The sequence below is a fragment of the Medicago sativa genome, chromosome 1 (assembly GCF_051527215.1).
Source record: "Medicago sativa cultivar Bolivia chromosome 1, Bolivia_mono, whole genome shotgun sequence".
Classification (NCBI taxonomy): Eukaryota; Viridiplantae; Streptophyta; class Magnoliopsida; order Fabales; family Fabaceae; genus Medicago; species Medicago sativa.
In genome coordinates this window covers 92,295,515-92,303,467 of record NC_140749.1, presented here as the reverse complement: position 1 = coordinate 92,303,467, position 7,953 = coordinate 92,295,515, and the positions used below count along the sequence as shown (strand labels likewise).

Below are 7,953 nucleotides of genomic sequence, written 5' to 3'. Positions count from 1 at the left end.
TGCCACGCTGATTCACTTTTTTCTGATGACGTGGCATGCTAACTGTATAATTAATTTTATTTTTCATTTTTTTATGGGTACACATGTGCCATCTTTAATTCCATTTTAAAGATTTTTTTTGTGTCAAATAACCTAGTGACTAAAATTTCACCTTTTAAAGTAAATAAGTGGGAATACAATGTCATATTGTTTTGTACTACATAAAAGCCTGCATATAGTTAAAAAATTGCTTGACCGGACGTCGTGACCGAGATTCAAACACCAACTTCTCAACTTGTGTTTGTGAGTTTTTAATAACTTTTATCATTCTTGTCTATCAACAAAAAAAATTAAAAAAAACTATAAATTATATAAAAAAAAAACCAATAATACAAAACGCAAAAAAAAAAAAAAACAATAAAAAGGTTGTTTGCCAAAAGCAACAACAAACATAAAAATAAAAGTAAAAATGTAAAAAAGAAAATGGCTGTTCGCCAAATCAAACATCAAACATAAGAAAAAATTAAAAAAAGTGATGTTCGCCAAATGATATGGAGAACAAGGGCACTTACATCATTATTTTTCAACAAGGGATAGTCCTATCAATTTTTTCCACATGGAGGGCAGAAGAAAAAAAAAATTCACCAGGTGTTGACACCAAATCCTATCCATTAGTTTTCATAATCTTAATGGCTCATATTTATTTATATTAGTATTAACGTGCTCATCTTCTTGCTAACCCCACTCGATAATCATGTTTCTGGTTTTTATGAAAAAGTCTAAAAACCATAGTTTTTGATTTCACAAAAAAAGGGTATAGCTTTAATTTGTAGATGTCGATTATCGAGAACCATTCCATCATCTAACAATCTAAATGCTTCTTTGAAATCTCACTTTGAGATACCATGTACCTCATACTATCCTTGATTGACTTCTCACTTTTCATAGTAATATTTATAATCAATAGCACATTAAAAAGGGGGAAATAGTCATTATCATTGAGGTTGAATTATAGTAGTATTTTAAACGGCAGCAAGCAGTCGAAAAAATTGACAACGTAACCGATGGCAATGGAAAAGCAAAACCTAAAACGGTGTGTGTTGAAGGTGATCCACGAAGAAGACTTCATATGTTATTGTGAATAAGTGTCAGCCGTAAGAAGTACGTTAATTAATTATTCAGTTATGGAGTATTTTAACTTTGCAGACAAGAGAACAAGGAGGATCATGATATGATCATGTTTCCAATCAAGGTTTTGTAATCATTAAAAACAATAATAGTGTGTGATTGAAAGAAATGATACACAATAAATGAAAATGTGGAATTGTAATTAGCCTTTAATCAAATAAAATCAACGGTTGAGATTTGACGTCAACGAATTTGTTGACATCTGGTGTCAACGGATCCTCTCTCTCTATATATATATATAAAACACACTCTCTCAGATATAATATTAGGGTTGAGAAATAGACCTAACCTAGTTTCTTAGCTTGCCGCCACAGATATAATATGTGAAAGGATAGATACCTTATGCTCCTTAATTACCTTTCGCAAAGATTCATGTTTATTCAACGTAGACAAATGGTGCCGTTGGTTTGTTTTAACTACGGGTATATGTATATCTCATATATTGCATTCGTTATTTTTTATTTGTCTTTCTTCTTCTAATCCATGCTGAATCTCATTCTGCAATCTCCATTTTCAGTGTACAACTTGATGCAATGTTGAGGATGGTTGCGTCATCTACCATGTGCTTTATTTGGTTGATTATTTGTTATATTTTCCTTATTATTTCATCGAGTGTAATTTCCTTGATTAATCTACTGCTCACGTTTGAAAGGACCGTGGTCATATGTCAATTCCAATGTAATTTCAGCAATATCATATTCTAAATCATGTAATCTATGAGAAAATCATCTTCAATCTGCTTATGTAGCCTTGTTTTTATAGATTCTTATAAATCAATCCCCATGCTCAGAGACGGAACCGAAAAAAAAAAAAACTAAGTGTGGGGAAAACCAAAGGAAAATTCTTTTGTGACAATACCACGACAGGGCACTGCGGCGGCGGCTGGAAATGAAGTCATAATCTCATATTTTGCATTGCCATAATGCTTTTATTTTGTCATGTAAGTTCTCCTGGATGAGTTATGATTCTGTTGTGGTTTCCATGATAAATGTGTTTCTTTAAGTCAACTGAAAGAAATATTTAAATCAAAGAGAATATTTCTCTTTGATTTAAAACATTGGATAAATGTTTTCACTTACAAAAAATAATTTCCATGAAGGTCACTTGCTCTGTCTCTTAAATCAAAGAGAATGCTTGAAATAGACAGTTGGTTTTCCTTTACATCTGTACGTTCTATTTCACATTTGGTTAATTCTGATGAGGTAAATATTTAAATATTAGTCGAGTGGCTAAATTATTTCCCTGTCTAACATTTTCTTATTACTAACATTAACATGGGATCTTTGTTTCAGGATTGCATGTACGTTGTTTATGAATCTGTTGCACTGATGGAGAATGTTCCTGATTGGTGGTACGTGTTGCTTGTGCGTGCCATAAAAGGGTCATTCCGAACGGTGGTATGTATTATTGCAAGTGCTGCAAACATGTGTTGGAAGTGGATCCGAGGTCAGTAGAAGAGAGATCTTAATTATCTGTATATCTTATCAACAATATTAGGACAATTATAATTGTTTTTTTTTATCCTTCTACATGTAGGTTCAAGATAGATGTTCGTGTTACTGATGAGACTGATAGTGACTTTTACGTTGCTTGATCGTGTTGCCGCTGAATTTTTTGGAAAGTCGTGTGAGGATATCATTCGGGAGTTTGGTATGATATATATAACACTCTCTCTCGGATGTAATATTAGAGTTGAGAGATAAACCTAACCTAGTTTCTAAGCTTGCCGCCTCATATATAATATGTAAACAAATGGTGCTGTTAGTTTGTTTTAACTACAGGTATATGCATATTCGTTCCTTTGCTGCGTTTGTTATTTTTTGTTTGCACCTGATCTGCTAAATCTCATTCTTCAATCTCCACTTTCAGGAAACAACTTGATGCAGCGTCGAGGATGGTTGCGTCATCTATCATATGCTTTATTCCGTTGATTACAAGTTACTTTTTCCTTATTATATTAACGAGTGTAATTTCCTTGATTAATCAACAATTCATGCCTCAACCAGCAGTGGGCATGTCAATTCCATTGTAAGTATATAGGTTTCTCTATTGCTTTGGATATTTTTCTTTTCGGACAAGATTTGTTAATTCAACTATATACAAGCGATCCAATTGTTGAGCAGGGTGTGATTGGTGTTTCAATTTTGGGATGAGGGGACATGTTAGATGACTAGGGTGTAAATTGTAACGATTCAGTTTGGATCGGTTGTTCATGCATATTTTTGTATCTTATTTTTGGTTTTTCATGTTCAATGATTTTTCAAACTTTGTATAACTAACAGTACTAAAAAAAAAAAAAACGGTACTCAAATATTTTATACATCCATGTTCATCCATCAGTCATCCAACTCAAATATTTCAATCATCCACACACACACACACACACACACACACACACACACACATATATATATATGTGTGTGTGTGTGTGTGTGTGTGTGTGTGAAACTTAAGAAATGATAAGATACATCCAAATTTAATAATGTCAAAAAATCTAAAAATAACTAAAATTTACTCCTTAAAATCATCATTGTAGTATTTGAGTTAAATTTTTCAGCGATATCGTCTTCTAAATCATGTAATCTATAAGAAAATCATCTTCAATCTTCTTGTGTAGTTGTTTTTATAGATTCTTATAAATTAATCCCCATGCTTGTTTTTCTCTCTAATAAAAAATTAACATTTTAATTCTGTTATGGTTTCCATGATAAATATTTTTCTGTAAGTCAACTCACTTAATATGTTTACAGTCACTACAAGAAACAAAGGTAATTCCGACCAATAAATTCCGAGGAACCATTGTTTCTCGTTAAACAGAGCTAATTCCGAGGAACTTTTTCCTCGGTATGCACATGTCAGGAATCTCTACCCACCCTGCTTCAAAATCAGTTGACACGCCTTTCTAGATTAAATTCCGAGGAAAAAGTTCCTCGGAATGTATGTTGTTATTATTAAATTTTAGAAAATCCCTCCATCTTTCCCAAATTCCGCTCAATTGAAAGAAAAACCATTTAATTTTATTTAGTATAAATTTACAGTAAAAAATATAAAAAAGAAAGAAAGAAAGAAGAAAGACCCATTTGTGTTTGGGAAGAAGAAACATGAGGAAACACCATTCCTATCTCACCGTTCTCATCTTAGAATCGCATCAACCCACTTTCAAGCTTGTATCTTCATCACACCAGTTTTCATTTTAGAATCTAGAATCATCCACCGTTCTCATCTCAATCTCAAGCTGTACTCATCTCATTAGCCATTCTTACTCAATCGTTTTCCTGTGTTGTTCATTTCATTTTCTTCTTCAGAAGGGTTTCTCAATCGTTGTTCGGAAGCTTTGTTCATCTCATATGCTGAGTCAATCGTTCATCTCAAGTGAGTTCAATCTTGCTCAATCCTTTGTTTACTAATTTTTTCTCCTTTAGATTTGGGGATTTTTTTTTAATTGTATTCCTCTTTTCTTCTAAAGGTTCTGAATCCCATTGTACACTTTTTATGGTTTTGGAGTTATTTCAAGCTAGTAATTTGGGTTTTGTTTGGTTGAAAACGTGAATCTGGTTGTACCCTTCTTATCAAGCTTATTAAGATTTGGGGTTAAACCCATCTAAGTACATAGGTTCTGTGTGCCATAGATAGCTAGAGATAAATTCTTTTTGAATAAATAGCTAATGAGGATTTTGGCTATATGATTTTTTATGTACAAGGTAATTTTGTTTAAAACCACCGAATGGAACTGATACCAATCTGGGTATAAAACCACCGAACTGTAGTTTAGGAAAAATGATTTACTTCATTCCGTTTTCTTTGTTCTAGATAAAAGAGGATTTACTTTTCTTTTGTGTCTTTGTTTTGTTTATGTGTTTTGGTTTTTCACTCTTGTCTAACACGAGTCCTCTTTGAAATATAGATAACAACTTCAAAGTGGAGCGAATTCAACGTTATTGATGACAAGTATCGGAATGGAAGGATGAAAGAGGATTATTGGATGAAAGAGGAAAGGATGAAAGTGAATTCAAAAATTGGAGCTTTTTTTAAATTTGAAATTTAAAAATATTTGGCCATTTTTTAGAAATTTGAAATTTAAAAATTGGCGCATTTTTGAAATTTAATTTTGAACCACAGGAAAATAATTATAATTTTAAATATTTTTTTAAATAAAATACATTCCGAGGACAAAGTTCCTCGGAAATGCTAGTCACTTTTCTGTCAGCCTTAGCAGCCGCGTCAGTCTGAGTTTCAGTTGTCAAATCATTATTCCGAGGACATTTTTCCTCGGAAATAAAAGTTCCTCGGAAATTTCCTCGGTAATTGGATTGCAACCAACTATTTTTCCAGGACTTGAGTTCCTCGGAAAAAGTTGGCATTCCGAGGAGTTATGGACGATTTCCAAGGAGTTTCGTGCCTCGGAATTTCATTGCTTTCTTATAGTGAGTTTTCTCTGTAGACAAGGTCAAAGCAAGGATTTTGCTAGTATTCCTTACATTGATGTTGACGGAGTTGGTGGTAACACGCTGGGAAACAAAGGCAAAGGATTTTGCTAGTATGCCTTGCATTGATGTTGATAGAGTTGGTAGTAACACACTGGGGAAACACCCTTGATTACAAAAAGGGTTCTGAGTTGGAAGCTGTGAAACTATCTAGTTTTATTTCTTCGCCACATGCCACATGCTTCCTTTGGTCGATCACAAAGATACGTTTTTTATACAACTGTGATTTCCTTGATTAACCAACTCAAGCCATATGTCCACTGTCAAATTATTATAATAAGGTACCTTACTGAAACATCTTACATATGCAGAGTTTGCCTCATTATCTATTTTATTAAACATATATGTGCACTGTGTAATATACTAATTGTGGATTTATTATTGTTGCTGACTACATGCTTCTCCAGGCATTAATACCTTTTACAACAAGCCTCCCTTTCTCCCAATCTTGTAATTGAATTAAAGTGTAAACTCTCCAAATTGATAATTTCATTTATAACGGTTTCGACATGTTTTATTTGATACAATACAGTTTTCATCAGCTTTTGTTCAATTGATATAAACTGCAGTGACATTATGATTCTGTCTGATCACTTAATGATAATATATTAATATTCTTTGATGAAATAATTTTTTATTCATCCGTAAGTTCATACAAGTAAATGAGTTTGTCAAGTTACAAATACTTGGAGCCATAACACTTAAAAAAGAAAAGTCAATTGATTTGACAATAACTTATGATTCTTCTAAACAATGAGTTCCCATACATGTTCAAATCACTGATCTAACTTCTCCTTAATCACTGTAAACTGGTTTTTGTTTTTGTTTAAGTTAGGAATAAAATGTTTATCTCAAAGAATGTTCATTCATGAATGTGTATCTTCTGACTACGATCTTCCGAATTTTTGCTGCCATATTACAGGAAAAAGAAGCGAGGTTCTAATCCTGAATTCTCGTTTCTTGACAATGTTCTGGCCTCGAAAATTGGAGCTATTTTTCTCGTTGATGCTGCATCACCAATATCAAATATTATGAAAAGAACAAGTTGGAGCCAAAAAGAAATGAGATAGTACCAGCTTCCGGCGGTCTGCATACCCTAGATGTCAAGGTAATACTCAGCTCTCTTTTCTCACACGCTCTTTAGAAGAAAATATAGCTAGTTAAAGTGTTTGTTAATCTTTCTATAACAGAGTTAATTTCCTTGTTATCTTTTTCATTTTAATATGGACTCGTGTATAAATACAGTATAAATATAGTCTCCTGTATTTATTATTAATCAATTTATCAATAATTTGGTAATCTAGTTAAATTGTATCAGGTTAGTTATCTAATATATAACCAACCTTCTCAATATCATATTGACTTATCTATTGCCCTTGTTTCTTTGGCAGCCTGTCAATGACAAAGTCCAACCAAAGAATGGTTCCGAGAATCTAGCCAGCCCGATACAGACCAAGCTAGCAGGCAACAAAAACTCTTCAACCAAAGTTGTTCCAATCCAATAACATGTTTTGATGACACTGGATAAGGTCTAACTACTTCAACAGGTGGATCCAAGGACTTATGTTATTCTGATGTTCTCTGGGATAATGAGGACACTGATGATGGAGAGCGGAGTGACTTTGTGGTTTCCGAGACGCATGTTCCAGTTGGAAGATACCATTTGAAGGAAAGCTTTGCTCCCGTCCTGCAATCCATCTTTGACAAGTATGGTGATATAGGGGAAAGATATAGAAGAAAGCTGCTATTTGGAATCAATTGTTATGCTTCATATATTACATCGATTAGTTGTACTTTTGATCATTTGACGAGTTATGCATTGGGGAAAAAAAGAAGATAAATAACCATTGACAATTTTATCAATGTTATTCCTTTCCAATTCATTTTGTACTATATCTTATTTTATTTTCGCTCACTATTGGATACCGGTTTAGTGGAAATTTATTTTATCGAAGGAGTATTGATGGTGAAAACTGTATTCTACTGAGAAAGTGATCACTCGTTTGAATTTTGACGGCTCTTTTCGTTACCAACACATTTGTTTTTTACTTCAAATCTGAATTTTAATTTTTAGTGCTTCTATTGGCAAAAATATAACATTTCGACGGGTCAGCCACGCATTCACACAACCAGGGCCGGTCCGATAATTGTTCCTTCGCAGACACGCTGACAATTCCATTCATATTATTATTATTCATACTATTAGGGTCTCTGAGATTGAAAAAAATCTTTCTTTTCGGAGGATTATCATTTCCAAGTTTTTTTATTACCACTACTAGCTTTGGTTTTGAATTTGGTGTTT

General features: G+C 33.1%; 1 long non-coding RNA gene across 1 annotated transcript; it reads left to right on the top strand.

The window, feature by feature from the left end:
- Positions 1-1,696: 1,696 nt before the first annotated feature.
- Positions 1,697-7,684, top strand: LOC146959184 (uncharacterized). Its single transcript, XR_015024833.1, has 8 exons — positions 1,697-2,107; positions 2,267-2,369; positions 2,460-2,613; positions 2,704-2,948; positions 3,037-3,195; positions 5,597-5,932; positions 6,574-6,759; positions 7,043-7,684. It is a non-coding gene; the product is annotated as an uncharacterized LOC146959184 (long non-coding RNA).
- Positions 7,685-7,953: the final 269 nt, after the last annotated feature.